Source organism: Pezoporus flaviventris, unplaced genomic scaffold (genome assembly GCF_033815535.1).
Source record: "Pezoporus flaviventris isolate CSIRO_AGI_PZ_B2104156 unplaced genomic scaffold, CSIRO_AGI_Pfla_v1 ptg000001l, whole genome shotgun sequence".
Taxonomy (NCBI): domain Eukaryota; kingdom Metazoa; phylum Chordata; class Aves; order Psittaciformes; family Psittacidae; genus Pezoporus; species Pezoporus flaviventris.
Genome location: NW_026892549.1, coordinates 47,412,025 through 47,429,318, shown reverse-complemented (window position 1 = coordinate 47,429,318; position 17,294 = coordinate 47,412,025). Strand labels below are relative to the sequence as shown.

The 17,294-nt window shown below is 41.4% G+C and overlaps 1 long non-coding RNA gene across 1 annotated transcript; it reads right to left on the bottom strand.

Annotated features, from left to right (window-relative positions):
- Window positions 1–821: 821 nt before the first annotated feature.
- LOC133267348 (uncharacterized) lies at window positions 822–12,842 on the bottom strand. Its single transcript, XR_009742755.1, has 4 exons — window positions 12,485–12,842; window positions 11,229–11,324; window positions 2,523–2,626; window positions 822–892 (listed from the first exon to the last, which is right to left on the bottom strand). It is a non-coding gene; the product is annotated as an uncharacterized LOC133267348 (long non-coding RNA).
- Window positions 12,843–17,294: the final 4,452 nt, after the last annotated feature.

Sequence of the window (17,294 nt, the reverse complement as noted above, 5' to 3'; positions counted from 1 at the left end):
GAACAGGAATAAAGGAAGAGCTACACTTTAATTTCATTAAAAACTAAGCATCATAGCAGAACCAACAGCAAAACAGCATTAACTGAAGGCAGCATTTCTGAGCATATGATGAAGTAAGTTTTCACTGAAGGAGGTATGTTTGAATGTTTGCATGAACACCCATATGCTTCATATTTGTATATACACAAAAACAAAAGTTCAGCTTGCATTATACCACATATTATATTACAAATTTCAAATAATACATTCTTTGTATTTGTATAAAATACAAAAAATACATTATTTATGAAAATCTGGGAAAACTGAATAATGCTTTACTTTTAGATTGCATCAGATAAGCATATATCTATTACTAGAAGTCATTAAAACATATACTATAACTCCCTCAGTAATGGCATCCTTAGGGAAGGGGTAAGGCTGGCATAAGTAAAATACAAAACAGCTTATTAAAAACTGAGAATATACCTTATTTCCCTGGTTATACAACAGATAAGAATTACATTAAAAATAGGATCCTGTAATAAGAAAACTCAAAAAAAAAGCAGAACAACAATACATTGCAACCCATGTCTTTAAGAAATGTCACAAAAGTACCTGGAACACTTGTCCTAGACAGGACTGTCTCAACTGTGTAGTAGCTCTTATTCGTTAACTTTGAAGGCACTGATTCACTAGCATATTCTAAAGAACTAAGGGTAAACCAAGAGCTGCCTTTTAAAAGTAATTTAGAAACAGCTATGAGAAGTTCAAAATTCCAGCGGCTGCCATTAAAAGAAAAAAAAAAAAAACGAATCTTGCAAACTCACCTCCTACTATCCAACACACCAGAGCTGTTGTTTGTTTCAATTTGGAGAAACTGTTTCAGTGTGTTTCAGCTGGCACTGTGTGGTAGCTGTTTCAAATATTAACAGAAAAGATTAAATGTGACCATTTAAGAACACAATATTGAAGTTACTGCATAGGAGTGAACTTTATATTTACTTTAATATACATAATATGCACAAAACCATGCCAATACAAGCTTTATGTTTACTTCAGCAGAAGCAGTGTTAGATTCAGACCCTCAAACAGAGCACAAAACCATTTTAAGCTGATACTGAGAAAATGAGCTAGACAGGGTTTTGATTTTCTTTTTTTTTTTCCTCTTTCAAGCTGAGTGGTTAAGTTTTGGACCCTCTGAAAATTCTTGTGGTATTTTAAATAAAGCGATTCACTTGGAGACATAAAAAGCCTAGATTTGTTGGGTAACAGGTAGGACTCAGTCCACTGTGTTCTTAGTGTAAGCAGGAGAGAGGCGTTCTCTGAACAGCAGAAGTCTTTGCTTTTCACTCGCTGTCGCCTTCCATATTTTGCCAGCAGGTGGCAAGATGACAGCAAAAGGGATAACGCGAAGTTCGTGTGATTCACACATTAGTAGCCAACTGCCGCCCTCTGTTGTAGCGGTGGAAGAAGTCACAGCTCCTTAAATGCCGTGACTCCAGAAAATGGCACACTGCATTTTCTGGATTTGCAAAATGTTGAGAAGCTGAAAGTAATCAGGGTTCCACATAGCTCTACAAGCCAACTTGTAAAATAACTGACAAAGTAGGCAAAGGTTTTGTTTTGCAGTCTGTGTTGCAATTGCAGCTACATGGTACTCCATCTTCCTACACACCCTGATGAGTACTCAGTGCGACTTAGTTCTAGAAAAAACATTCTGAATAAGGACCACAACGAAAAGGAGCAGACCATGGTTTTTATGATCTTAGTGAAGTCTAGCATACTTAAAGAAAACGCAAAGTCTAAGCCAACAGTCGAGATAAATAGGGAGGCACTGAAGCCAACTCGATGACGTAAACGAAACACAAGGACAGGTAAATAGAAACACGGGTGACAAAATAGCTGAAATTCGAGTTTAAGAAAAAAGACTTCTCAGAGAGTCCTTGCTGAGCTTCTCTAATTTTAAATTTATTCCTAGATTGTGGAATTTGGCATGAAATCGACATCCATGAGGTGGGATGGCTCCAGTTTTAAGTAAAACCCAAGAAAGGATTCATTGTAACTATGGAGGAGAAAAAAAAAAACCTCTTGTTATTGGAAATTTTAAAGATATCTTCCATTAGGAATAATTTTGGGAACTTATTTCAACAAAAAGTCTGTAATACAAAGCTTTTGGTCTAGAGGGCTACCTCTTCACCTGTTCCTCCACTTCCCTGAACAGCACAATGTATCGTACAAAAAAGAATAACTCAAAGGTCCTTACCAACATTGTTCTATAAGATACCACTAACTGAGGTCACACCCCCCCCCCCCCCCCCCCCAAAAAGCCTTTGAAACAAGTAAATTCTATTGTTCCTCAGATGCTTTTATCAAATCTTACCTGCAACCAGGATGGAAAAACAAGGAGAGGGTGAATAGATGCACCTCCTTCTAAAGAGATGCTGGAGAGATACTGGTAATATTTTATTTTTTACTGAAGCGACATAGCATATTGCGAAACAACACTCTAAGTAGTGACCCAAGTCTGATCTCACTTTACAAACCTGCAAGGCAGAAGTCAGTTGAGTTGCACTACTGTAACATTGCAATCAGGTCTACAGCAACAAATTCCCTCACAATGCATGATGCATGGATGAGATTTAAACATCTACAAAAGAAAGGAAAGAGGATTCAGTAAAGAAAATCTGAAGAACCATTAAACTGAGTAACAATAAAAGGAGTGCCTAAACACAAGATTTGTTATAACAAAGTCTTCTCACTACAATTCAGAGTTAAAATAAGATGTTTAAGCTGGGCACACGTTTTTCTTCTTCCACTGCTGCCTTCTTAGAAACACTTACTAGATGTAGTATTAAAAGTAACCAGCACGTAGAATATGAATGCAGCTAGCACTCCTCTTACTCCTTCAAACCATGATTTTTCCCACTATTTTCAAGAGCTGTTTGCAGTGCAATGCAGCAAACAATTTGCTGTGACAACAGCAAACAGCCATGTTTAATTCAGACATTGTCATTATATTATTTCATTTGAACCCTGTGAATCTGCTCCAATTCTTGGTCTAATCAGTATGAAATACTGTAATGATTTCAGGAAGTGCAGGTCTGTGCCCAGTGCTTTTCACCTGTTTCTTCCTCACTCCACAAACAAACCTCAAAATAAGTAACCACAGTAGTAGGTAGGGATGCAAAGCTGGATGTATCTTATGCTCATAAGATACAAATGAGAAATAAACAAACCTTTCTTGAAGGAAAAGGAGAGATGCTGTGTTTTGTGGAATAAACAGTGAGCCTTTCCACCACAAGGTTTTCTGCTTTAAGGCCATGTTAGCCCTGTAAGTACTACCACAGGGAGTTCAATACCAAAATAGTCAGATTTCAAGCAAAATCAAGCACCACAAGAAAATGAGTGCTTGCTTTTGTATGACAGAAAATAAAAGTCCACAGCAGTTTGCCATGTTCTCATGCAATGGAGCCACACTCCAGAAATTACTTGTATGACCAGATTTTATTGGGACGGTCATCATGAGATGAGGACTTGCCATCCTTTCCTGCTTGGACATGAATTATCAGAATGCACCCAACTCTGCTTAAATAACATTGAAATATTAGTCTAACTTGGTTTTCTAAACATTCACAAAACAGTGCAAAACACTTCTTTCTGCAAGGTGATCTTAAGGTCCTTTCCAACCCTAACTATTCTATGATAGCTGAAAGTTTAGGCTTGTGGTTATGGCTCCCCCAGAATACTGTGTATGCATTTTGGCACGTTTTTTCTATTTAGAAAAACATTATTTACCCCACTGACCTGGCATGTAAAGCTGTGTATATATATATATATATATATATATATATATATTATTATTATTATTATTTATTTTTTAAGGTCAGTACACTGTTATCATATACTTTACTGAAAATTCTTAGCCTTCAAAGCCTATGAAGGCAGTGAAGCAGTGCTGACTTTCAGCTTGCCACAGAAAGAAGTGATTTGCATAGCAGTGCTCATCCTGCAGTGCTCTACAAAAGCATGAGTGGTGTTAGCTCCAGCTGAATCAAGAGGAACTGAGGATGTTCCGCTCCTTTCATACCTGAGGTTGGTACTTTTGTAGAGAGCTCTGTAGTGGTGGATGTGAAGATACAGACAGCATGTATGTAACTGGCTGCATAACAGCAAGATTTGAACCATATACCACAACAGTGACATTTTAATCTTAAATCAGTATTAAGCTTAAAGATTCAGAATTATTCCAGTCTGCAGGTGATTCATGGACAGGAAATGGCTTAGGACAGAAAAACAGATTGCTTGCATAAAAATGCATTGCAGCTCTAAAGCACACTCCATAATGAGAAAAAAAAATGCTGCTTTCCTGTGGAAACATTGAGATTTAAAAGCACCAATATCCTTCTCTAAACATAATATTATCAATTAATTTTTTATAACCAAGAAGGATATTCCAGAATGGCACATATGTGATGTCCTGCTCCAACCGCACTGAACTGTATATCTTTCAAATTCATGATGGATGGAGACAACTGAAGCATTTTTTTAGAGATACTCAGCACTCCTCTGATTTATCAGCAAGAGTGAAGAAACCAGGGAATTTTCTAAGTATAAATAATTATTTGCAGATCATTTAAGAACCAAACATTTATTAAGGAAACTTTAATCAAAAGAAATTTGGATCAATTGCTGAGGTGAGTGGCTCGAGAGAAGACGCCTTCAACACCGGAGCGGGGGGGAGATCAGCGTCCAGGAGCTTCAACTCAGAGCGACAAGAGCCACCGAGGGAGCCTCAAGTCCTCGACAGGACCTGCCCAGGAGCCGGCAGCTCAGCTGACGAGAGCGAGCAGCTGACTCACACGGGGCGGAGCCTGAAGCAGCGGCACCAGCCCTGACTGGTCAAAAAACTGCCCCGGGGAGCGCGACCGACCAGGAGCGCGGCGAGCAGAGCGGGCCAGAGGCGGTTTGCGCGGCAGTTCGAGCGGGATAGTGAGCACTCGTCGTATGATCAGGGCCTGGTCCGGCAGCTCTGCTCTGGCTGCCCCGGCGGTGGCAGCGTAGGCACCCAGACAGAGCCGATGAGAGGGGAGGCTGCAGTGCAGAGCTCGGGGTGTAGAGAGTGCCCGCACTGGTCTGGTGAGGGGAGGGTGCACGATGGGCAGGGCTGCACTCGGTGCTCCCTGCGGGAGGTCCTCCTGCAGCAGGGGCTGAGCTGCGGGATGCTGTTAATAGACTGCGAGATGTCAGGGAAGCTGAGAGGAAGCAGGAATGCTTGCTCCCGGCCCAAACTGTGCAGGGGCCTCGAGCTTCACCTCTACCTCATGAAGGAAAGAAGGAGACCGTTAACCTGGGAAGCTAGGAATCAGTGACAAAAAAAAAAAACAAACAACAAACAAACAAAAAAAGAAAGAAAAGGACAACCAAAAGCAAGGGGCTTCCCCCTAAATCTGTTGTCCCCATGCAGAACCGCTTTGCTGTTCTGCAGGGGGCTAATGAGGAAACGCACTCCAGCCGGAAATAGCCAGCTGATGCACTGGTAAAGAAGATCTCTACTGGTGCTGCCAGGAAAAAGCGGCGGGTCGTAGTAGTAGGGGACTCTACACTGAAAGGGACAGAAGCACTTGTCTGCCGGCCAGACCCCATCTCAAGGGAGGTGTGTTGCCTACCGGGGCACGGGATCAGGGATGTGGCAGAGAGGCTGCCTGCTCTAGTAAGTCCCACGGACTATTACCCACTCCTGGTGATACATGTTGGGTGCTAGGGATATAGATAGTAGCAGCCAGGGGAACATAAAGAAGGACTACAGAGCCCTGGGGGAGGTGGTTAGGGGCTCTGGAGCTCAGGTAGTCTTTTCATCAATTCTCCTGGATACAGGGGAGGACCTAAAAAAAGCTAGGAGGATTAGTCAGGTTAATATAATGGTTAAAAGGGTGGTGTCATAGTCAGGGGTTTGGGTGCCTTGAACACAGGACCCAAGGTTTGTAGGCCAGGTCTAGTGGGGGCTGGTGGAGCTGGTCTGATAAAGAAGGGAAAGAGCAGTTTTGGTAGGAGGCTTGCCAGACTGGTCAAGGAGGCTTTAAACTAGATGTGTTGGGGGAGGGGGCATCATTCCATCCCAACACACATAGTCAGTTGCCAGCACCTATAATAAGTGCTCTGAGCAATGTAGAGATATTCCAGCCGCTCCAGCCAATGAGCCGGCTTCAGTTGGAGCTCGGCTCAGATGCCTCTATACAAATGCCCGTAGCATGGGGAACAAACAAGAGGAATTAGAGATGTGCTCATCTACGGGGGTATGATATAATAGGCATAGCAGAAACATGGTGGGATGGCTCCTATGACTGGAGTGTGGGAATGGAAGGTTACAGGTTCTTTAGAAAAGACAGGGTGGTAGGGAGGGGGAGTTCCCCTTTATGTTATTAGGGATAGGCTGGAGAGTATGGAACGCTGTCTGGGGACAGGTGAGCAGTTAACAGAGAGTTTGTGGGTCAGGGTTAAAGGGAATATAGCTATGGGAGACATTACTATGGGGATCTGTTACAGACCGCCTGATCAAGGAGAACCTGCAGATGAAGCACTCCATAGACAGATAGGAAAAGCCTCACGCTCGCAGGCCCTTGTTCTCATGGGTGACTTCAACCATCCTGACATCTGTTGGAAGGACGGTACGGCCCGGCACAAGCAATCCAGGAGGTTCCTCAGTTGTGTGGAAGACAACTTCCTTCTGCAAGTAATAGAGGAGCCGACAAGGAGAGGTGCCATGCTTGACCTCGTGCTCACCAACACTTGTGACTTGTTGGAAATGTGACTCTCCAGGGCAGCCTTGGATGCAGCGATCACGAGATGCTCGAATTTGAGATCCTCAGGACAGTGAGAAGAGCGTGCAGCAAGCTCACTGCCCTGGGCTTCAAAAGAACAGACTTTGGCCTCTTCAGGAACCTGCTTAGTAAGGTTCCATGGGATAGAGCCCTAGAGGGGAGGGGGCCCAAGACTCTTGGTTGATATTCAAGGATCACCTGCTACAAGCTCAGGAGTGTTGCATCCCAACTAGAAGGAAGTGCAGCAGGAGGGCCAGGAGACCTCCTTGGATGGATAAGGAGCTCCTGAGGAAAATTCAAATGAAAAAAGAGGCTTATAATGAGTAGAAGCAAGGACAGGTGGCATGGGAAGAGTACAGGGATGCTGTCCAGGAGGCTAGGGACCAGGTTAGGAAAGCTAAGGCCCAGTTAGAATTAAACTTAGCTGGAGGTATTAAGGATAACAGGAAGGGATTCTACAGGTATATAGCAAATAAAAAACAGACTAGGGAGAATGTAGGCCCCCTCAGGAAGCTCTCAGGAGAACTGGCTACACAGGATTTGGAGAAGGCTGAGGTTCTGAATGACTTCTTTGCCTCAGTCTTCACTGGCAAAGGCTCTGACCAAACCACCCAAGTCTTGGAAGGCAGATGCAGGGACTGTGAGAATGAAGACCTTAGGCCCACTGTAGGAGGGGAACTGGTTCGAGACCATCTTAAAAATCTGAACGTGCACAAGTCCATGGGTCCTGATGAGATCCATTCATGGGTCCTGAAGGAGCTGGCAAATGAAGTGGCTAAGCCGCTGGCCATCATATTTGAGAAATCATGGCAGTCAGGTGAAGTTCCCGATGACTGGAAAAAGGGAAATACAACCCCTATTTTCAAGACGGGGAAAATGGATGACCTGGGGAATTACAGACCAGTCAGTCTCACCTCTGTGCCTGGCAAAATCTTGGAGCAGATTCTCCTGGAAGGCATGCTAAGACACATGAAAATCAACAAGGTGCTTGGTGACAGCCAGCATGGCTTCACTAAGGGGAAATCCTGCCTGACCAATTTGGTGGCCTTCTATGATGGGGCTACAGAACTGATGAACAGGGGTAGAGCAGTTGATGTCATCTACCTGGACTTGTGTAAAGCGTTCGACACTGTCCCACAAGACATCCCTGTCTCTAAATTGGAGAGACATCAACTTGATGGATGGACCACTCGGTGGATAAAGAACTGGCTGCATGGCTGCATGCAAAGAGTTGTGGTCAATGGCTCAATGTCCAGCTGGAGACCAGTAACGAGTGGCATCTCTCAGGGATCGGTGTTGGGACCGGCCTTGTTCAACATCTTTGTTGCTGACATGGGCAGTGGGAGTGAGTGCACCCTCAGCAAGCTTGCCGATGACACCAAGCTGTGTGGTTCAGTTGACACACTGGAGGGAAGGAATGCCATCCAGAGGGACCTTGACACTCTTGTGAGGTGGGTTGATGCCAACCTCATGAAGTTTAACCATGCCAAGTGCAAGGTCCTGTGCCTGGGTCAGGGCAATCCCAGGCACAGCTACAGGTTGGGCAGAGAAGAAATTCAGAGCAGGCCTGTGGAGAAGGACTTGGGGGTGTTGGTTGATGAGAAAATGAACATGAGCTGGCTTCAGTGTGCACTTGCAGCCCAGAAAGCAAACCGTATCCTGGGCTGCATCAAAAGGAGCGTGACCAGTGGGTCGAAGGAGGTGATCCTGCCCCTCTACTCTGCTCTTGTGAGACCTCACCTGGAGTATTGTGTGCAGTTCTGGTCTCCTGAACATAAAAAGGACATGGAATTGTTGGAACAAGTCCAGAGAAGGGCCACGAGGATGATCAGGGGACTGGAGCACCTCCCGTATGAAGACAGGCTGAGGAAGTTGGGGCTGTTCAGCCTTTAGAAGAGAAGGCTGCGTGGAGACCTCGTAGCAGCCTTCCAGTATCTGAAGGGGACCTATAGGGATGCTGGGAAGGGATTCTTCATTAGAGACTGTAGTGATAGGACAAGGGGTAATGGGTTAAAACTTAAACAGGGGAAGTTTAGGTTGGATAGAAGGAGGAAATTCTTTCCTGTTAGGGTGGTGAGGCACTGGAATAGGTTGCCCAGGGAGGTTGTGAATGCTCCATCCCTGGCAGTGTTCAAGACCAGATTTGATGAGGCCTTGGGTGATATGATTTAGCGTAAGGTGTCCCTGCCCACGGCAGGGGGGTTGGAGCTAGATGATCTTAAGGTCCTTTCCAACCCTAATTATTCTATGATTCTATTCTATTCTATGAAATGAAGGTCATCAAGTCAGAGAAAGGAAACACATCATGTGACCTAAACATCCAATCAAAAATATCAGCTCAGAATCTGAGTTGCCTAACACAGGCAGTCATCACCTAACTCCAAAATATGTACCACAAACAAATGCCTACAACTATTTAATTAATAGCTCTGAATAGTAAGCTGGAGAAAATGCTAAACTGTTCACAATGTGGGAAGAGAGGGAAAAGTTAAACTGCTTGCTCCAGTTGCAACTTTTACTATCTGAGAATCTTGCCCACTGTTCTTTTTTACTCTTCATTTGGCAGAATTTGGGAAGTTCTAACTGCTCACTACAAATTCAATAGTGTCTGTCTCCGTGAAAATGAAAGCTGCTGTTATAAAACTTTAAAAGTTTGAGTCACACCATGCTGCAACAGACAAGGAATAGTTTCTCGCATGGTTATAATTCTGGTGTGTCCTCAGGGAAGGGTCCTATAGGCAGTTCAATCTCATCTGAACTGCAGCTGCTGCACCATTTCTCCATCCCAAGCAACATAGTCTGCTCTAATGGAGAAGCACATCAGAGAAAATTAGCCGACAGAACAGTGACTAATCAGGCCCTAATCACACAAAGACAAGACCATTCAGTAATGACTACACTTAAACAGAATGGACTTCAGGAAAAATACTCCTGTAAGATCTGACAAAGCAGCAGACAACTGGAAGCCAAAACTAGGTTAGAAAACACGGCTCTAATCTTGGCCTAATTATTTAAAAAAAATCTGGATGAGGAAAAAAAAAAGAAAAAGAGAGGACAAAAAAAAAAAAAGAGTTTGTACCTGTGGTGCGGAAACAGTATTAAAACAGGTAAAATCAACTGTTGTGAAGCAGCAAGGAATTAGAGTGTACTGGATGAGGTACATCATCACACTGGGTCAGCGCATGTATGATCAACAAATTCTGATGATTCTGCTTTGGGGTACACTAATTTTGCTGGACATTGAGATATGTTGGGCAGTTTTGTTACGTGGCTGTGACAAGGATGAGTTCCAGAGTTCCTCTTGGTGTTTATTTGGTCTGCTGAATGTTTGCTGAGAAGAAGTTCAAAAGAAGGGATGTGTTTAACATCAAAATAAGCGTAATTAAACATTCACAACCAAAAGAGACTAAAGCCATCTACAGTATTGATACTAAAAACATTAAAGCGTCAGGTATTCAAAGGTAAAAGTCAGCAAAAATTCATTGCAGTGCTGCACGTTGTAGCTAAAATTTTAATTCTGCTGAAATGAGAGGCAAAATTACCTGCAAACTCAATGAATCCAAAGTTTACCATACAGATGAAATCAGAGCAATCTTTAAGAATATTTAAACAGAAAATGCAATTTGAGTCATAGAATCATAGAATCCTTGCTAATATTGCATCCAGTTTCTCTGATTCGTTGTAATCCCTCTCTAGTTTAGAGGACTACTAAATGCAGGATTATTTGTAATGAATTTTTTTGTTCACCAGTACATTCCATAACATCCCCTGCAATTGTTAGCAACACAGCATGGATTCTCCAAAACAAAGCTATATTCTCACACATAATTCTAGGCAAATAAGATTTTGGAAACAACTTGAGGTCATACAGGACCTACTTCCACAGGTATTCAGACAGGATTCAAAGCTTAAGTTTTAGACAGCAACTTGAATTAGCTGTGCAGCAGAGAAGTCAGCACTGCTACATCAAGTGTGAACAACAAAGGGTCAAAACCACCTCAAAAAGTAGCAATTTAATGCACTGAATGACAATCTTACATCCCACAGAATCATCACTGAACATATTTGAAATAGGTGTAACATACAAGCTCTTACTTTAGCTAGCCAGAAATGATGAATTTCTTAGAAAACTCATATATTGTTATGTGAGCTCATCCTGGCCACTGACGCCAATACCAAGACATGAAATTAATTACTGTTAGACAAGGCATTCTGATCAGGAATAATTAAAATCTTTTTTTAATATACATACATTTTGTTAACTTGTGGTGATGGCCATTTCCTTCTGAAGTGTAAGTATCAATAAGAACCATCAAAGTTCTCTTCCAGATTTAACTTCCCTCCCTATTTATCTCCTTCACTCCCTTTCTCTTCCTTTCACTAAAAGGAAAAGCCCAAACCAGAAAATCCTGAAGAGGTTAAGTTGCTTACAAGAAGAAAGCTCACTGTAGGAAAAAACATACACATAATATTTCAGTTCTGTTCACTGCCTCAGTCACTGTTAAGAGCACTGTTCTGTAGACTGATCTGGAAAAAATGAGGTAAAAAGATGGACTGGAAGTCAGAATATTTAAATGCTCTTGATTACTGACACACTTTGCTAATAAATCTTGAGCAGGTCAGTCAACTTCACTGTATTTCTAAAAGGATATATTAATTTTATCCATCTTTGAATAGTGTCCTGGGTTCAGCAGTAGCAGTCATGTTTTTCCTTCGTGTTAACTGGTGCAGTGCTGTGTTTTGACTTCTAGCTTGAGAACAGTGTTGGTGAAGCCGATGTTTTTGGTTGTTGCTAAGTGATGTTTACCCTGACCAAGGACTCTGTGAGGCTCATGCTCTGCCAGGGAGGAGGGGAAGCTGTGAGGAAGCAGAGACGGGGCGCCTGACCCGGGCTAGCCGGGGAGGTATTCCATACCACAGCACGTCATGCCCGGGGTGGGGGGTAACTGGGAGTTACCCGGAAGGACAGGGGTTTCCGGGTGGAACTCGCTTTCTTGGCCAGTGGTATCGTATTCTCTTCCCTTGTTATTTTCCCTTATCATTGTTTTAGCTGATAGTAGCGGTGGTGATTTGTTGCTGGACTGTTCTTGTCTCAACCCGTAGGAGTTGCACTCTCTCGATCCTCCTCCCCGTTCCTCCGGGAGCGGGGAAGGGGAGAGCCCCGGTGCGGGGGCGGGGGGGGGGGGGAGACGGACATGGACCTCGATTGTTGTCAGCTCGGCACCACTCACTGGGAGTGAGTGAACAAGTTACCTGACCGGGTTTAAACCATGACAAATAGTAATTTCATCCCATGCCTTCAAAGCCATTCCAAAGAGGATTGTGCCCTTTTTTTGTCACCGAGGCCAAAAGATCACCAGATAGAGGAAGATAACTCAATATTGTGTGGCAGTATGTGACACTGTTCCCTAATTAAACCACTGGAACAAAGAACAGTCATTAACATGGAATGATTCCAGATTCACACTGTTCATTTGTGGTTCCCCAAACGCAGCAAGTTATGATTTAGGTTCATATACTTCACTAGCTCAATACAGAAAAGTTTGTCAATGCTGAGATTTAAAATAGATATGCTTAAGATGTATGATTATACATATATATGGCTTATAAAATAATACGGATATTGCTTCCCCTCTTCCAAAGTTATCCAGTGCCTTTCATTAATGCACACAATGCACAATACTTACAGTGCTCTGGAGTGATTCCAACTAGTGCCATCCCAGCAGTCTTCTTTCCATGGTCATGGGCCAATTCTTTAAAGCATGCCTCTGCTGATTGAGGACAGACATGCATGAAGTATTCTCAAGAACATAGTATTACATATATTCAGCCTTTATACAAAAACAGTGTATTGTCATCTTATCTTGAAAACTTTCCACATCATAAGTTAGCTCAATTTTTACATTGTGAGGAAAAGCAACCATCCACAGATCCTTCAAGCCACTTGTATCGCTGCCTTGGATAGCACTTATTATTTCTCTTTGTGTAGCCAAATCTTGAGTGTTCATAGTCACACTGCACCTCACTCCATACGAGCTGGGTCCAATACCTGTAACACATTAGAAAAAGAGATATGTCAGAATAAAAATCCTCACTACTACTACTTGCACATCTCTTTGAAAAAAAAAAAAAAAGAGAGAGAGATCAGGTTTCTAGCTTTTCCAGACCTATCGTGATGGCATCCCATCTGACTCAAGTAAGAGTTCCTGGACCTATAATGCTACCACTTGTCCCATTAGTATTTAAGTTCAGTTTATCTTCATTTCTCAAAGTTCATTGTCTCCAGGTGACTTCTTAATCACAAATATCCAATATGTATGCACTCAATTTCCTTTTACTTGGTTTGATATTCTGTTGCTTTATTTCAGTGTGCTAAAAAAGAAAAGTCTTCTGAATGTACAGAGAAACGTGCTTAGTGAAAACAGATAAGGTGTATTTCATTTGTCCCTTTTTATCCACTCATATCAGCTTCATTGTCCATGCTGTAAAGTAACACCTAAATATTAATTATCTTGCAAAGATGAGCTTCTCTTTTTCCTGTTGTGTTCTGCATGAAAGAGCAAGGAAAAAAGAAAAAAAAAAAAGAGCTGATTTTGATTTCGTAACTAATGAACTTCTCTACATTACTCAGAAATGGAGCATAAGATATATCTACCCAAATTCCTTTTGAGGTGAGTAATAACTGATAAATACTTTTCTCCAGTTAATATCAACAATAAATTGATGTATCACTGTGCTTTAGAAAGTACCTTGAATATCAATTGTTTTGACCTATCTCCAAAGCTTTAAAATATAATGAATGAGTAATTATTTCTCTAAGACACCAGTGCCTGTTGCTCAAGAAATATCTGGGCTCAATTTCACACTGCAGGAAAAAAAGCAACTACTTCTATGGCTTTGGCACAGCAGCACATTCAACAAAACTTTCCTAGCAGCAAACAAAATGAAAACATCTTGCTTGTGGCACTCCTTTTAGCCAGTGCTTTAACAAGAGTCTCTAGATTATAATCAAACTTGTAACTGAAAGAATAAATGCTAACTCCCACTTATATGAAAAGGGGAAAGTCAACCAAATGTAAATCTTCTGCTGCTCACTGCCAGCTATATCAGATTCATATTCGCAGTTAAATGTACTACAAAATAATTTAAAATCACTTCAACTGTTTACAATGCCAATCTAAACCAAAATGATAGTATGTTAGAAAGCCAGATTTTAAAATGAGAAAGAAGTATAAGTGGATTTATGTAAGAAGTTATAGGACAAGAGGTAACAGCCTCAAGCTGCACCAGGGGATCTTTAAACTGGATATTAGAAAAAAAATTCTTCACAGAGAGGATGGTCAGCACTGGAACAGGCTGCCCAAGGAACCGGTAGAATCACTGTAACTGAAAGTGTTCACAAACCATGCAGATGAGGCCCTTAGTGACATGGCTTAGTGGTGGACTTTGCGCTCATGGGGTAAAGGTTGGACTTGATCTTAAAGGTGTTTTCCCACCTAGTTGATTTCATGATTCTATGACTCTATAGACCCAAAAAGAGGACACTGAAATTTTACTTTTTTCAGTGGTACAATTTGCAAATACTTGGAACCTCAGGTAACGCTATTTTTAGTGTACTTGCCACAGCTCTGTTGATAAAGGCTTTGGGTTCTACATAACACACACAATCACTCTTAGTTTTAGCTCATATTTCTTTTCTCCTGAGCAATATCAAAGTCCTTGCTGCATGTTCACTGAGCACTCCCTGGCACTTAACTCAGAATAGGGTGAATTCTACTCTTGTCTCTACAGATGAGACCTGACCAAGCTCCACAAGTAATAGAATTTTCTTTGTGACCTTTCTTATCTTCTTTAGCAAATGAAGAATTTTTGTTTATAGTTCTTCGCAAAGAATGAATGTCTTTACATGAGTTTACTCATGCTGAAGTTCATTATCTCCCATATCTTACAAAATGGAAGAAGGAATAATTATGATGAGATTCTAGTGATCCACCAGAGAATGATGAATCACAATAACAGCATTCAGCAACTGACCAGCAATCCAAAGCCTGAATAATCTGTATGTTTTTCAAGTTTTAAAGCTTATCACTTAGAAATGTCACTGAAAATGCAAAGAGGACAATCCTATTGTGACAGACAAAAATTCAATCCATGATACAAAGAGCTTACAAACCACTCATCGGTTGGCTTTGTGCTACAGGAATACACAAGATTGAAGAGCTTCACTTACTGTAATTATAAAATAATATTTCATTGCTATGCTAATAATATATTTGACAAGTTGCTTCTAAGTACAGCTTTACATTGCCTTAGAAAAAATAATTCTTCTCCCTCCCCTGTTTAGAGTAACTGTGTGGCTCTGCATAGAACACAGACATTAATATATCTGTAGAAGACTGAGTTCACAAGACAAATGGCCATACACATTGATTTAAAAATATACCTCTAGATTTCAGGCTGGTGTTATGTTAATGGTGAATGAAATAGAGAAAGTCTTGTAAGGAGTGGCTGAGGGAACTGGAGTTGTTTAGCCTGGTGAAAACAAGGCTCAGGGGAGAACTTGTTGCTCTCTACAATAACCTGAAAGGAGGCTGTAGGGAGGTAGTTGTCTTTTCTCCCAAGTAACAAGAGATAGAACAAGAGGAAATAGCCTGAAGTTGCTCCAGGGGAGTTTTAGATTGGATATTAGGAAAATTTTTTCACCAAAAGGGTTGTCAAGCATTAGAACAGGCTGCCCAGGGAAGTGGTTAAGGCACTATCCCTGGAGATACTTAAAAGATGTGTGGATATGGTATTTAGCAATGTGGTTTAGCGGTGGACTTGGCAATGTTAGGTTAATGGTTGGACTGGATGATCTGAAAGGCCTTTTCCAACCTAAATGATTATATGATCATCTGTTCAGAAACAGGAACATGAGAAGTTATCGTGCAGGTCACAGTAGTGAAGACAGGACTCCATAATTCTGATCTCTGCTCTAACGCTCAGCCTGGTCAATCATACTGAGTCTCATAAAGAAACCAAACATACCTGTATGCAGTCTGCAAATAAATCAATTCATTTTAGGTAAGCATTCAACACAAAAGTCTCCCCTAGTATTTTTCTTATTCATAAAGGAATCGTACAAAGCTTCAAGTTTCCCTGGCAATTCTGCCATTTAAAAACAACAAGCAAAAAATGGGACACACACCCCCCCCCTGCCCCCAGTGCAAACCATACAGCCAGTGATCCTCAGAGTTAAAGGTCTACAGTTAGCCAATAGTGATGTAAACTCCTTATGCCAGATTGTTAAAGTACAGAAGATAGCAGAAATGCTCATAATCAAGATCTGATGTTTGCTTTTTCCTCTGGACACAAACACAGTATTTGTGTTTGAGCACTGGCAGTAACAACTGTGAACTATGCTATTAATATCTGATTTAAAAATGCTTGTGGCAGGATCCTGTCTGGAGGAACAAAAAAAAAAAAGTATTCAGACAAAACAACAGTTAGAAGTGCATTAAAAAAAATTAACAGCAGTGATTACAGAAGAAAACCATGTATTCTTCTCTCAGGAAGTTATTGACATATAACTTCTCTTAAGATAGATCCAAACACTGCCATTCTCAACTAAAATCCAAGTTTCTGAGAAGATGTATTTTTAAAGTATATGCAAATCCTTGTTTTATTTAAAGGGAGAAAAATAGCTCAGTACCATTTTTGCTTATTTTCCCTGAACATCTTTAGGTTAAATAAATGGATATTAAACAGACTAAGAAGTCCAGCTGCATTAAGGGCTTAATTTATTAACTTGGGCTTAAGAATTTACACTTTAAAATAGATCATAGAATTAGGGCTTCTGAATTTCAGTCAGGGATGCAATGAAAATTGCTGGCAGTTTAGAGCAGCAATTCACACCAAAATTACATGAGGCATCCATTTGCTAAACAGTCTCCTAAAATGATCTCTGGCTCCAAATCAACATCTGGAGGTGCATCCTTTTCACTGACTATCCATCGAATTTAGCTGCCTATTATAAGTGGCTAAAGTAGGACAATATTAATTTGTTTCTTTGACTGTTCCTACTGAGACATTCTGTAGTGTTTGCTAATGCTATGTAAAACCAGCCCTAGCAATTAGTCATTTTGGTTGTTGTGTTTGGTTTTTTTTTGGCAAGATATGCATATAGAAACATTCTGATGATTGTTGCTACAAATTTTTAAGGACATAGTCAACACAGCCAAACCAAAGACCTGGGGAGACCCATGATCCAGGTAGGCAGAAAATACCCATCCTGTCATCTTTTTGCTGTGTGTGGGTTTCTGGCAAGCACTTCTGGAAAAGCATCCTGCCCAAATTTGGCTGTTGTTATCAGCCACATGCCTTCCACTGTTAGATTTACCAAAAATTCACAAGATGGCATCAAATTCCCCTTGAAAAGCAACTGCTCTATTGGAAGTGTAATCAATTAAGGTGGGTTTTGTGGGCTTTTTTTCTGTTTGTGTTTTTTAAGGTTTTGTT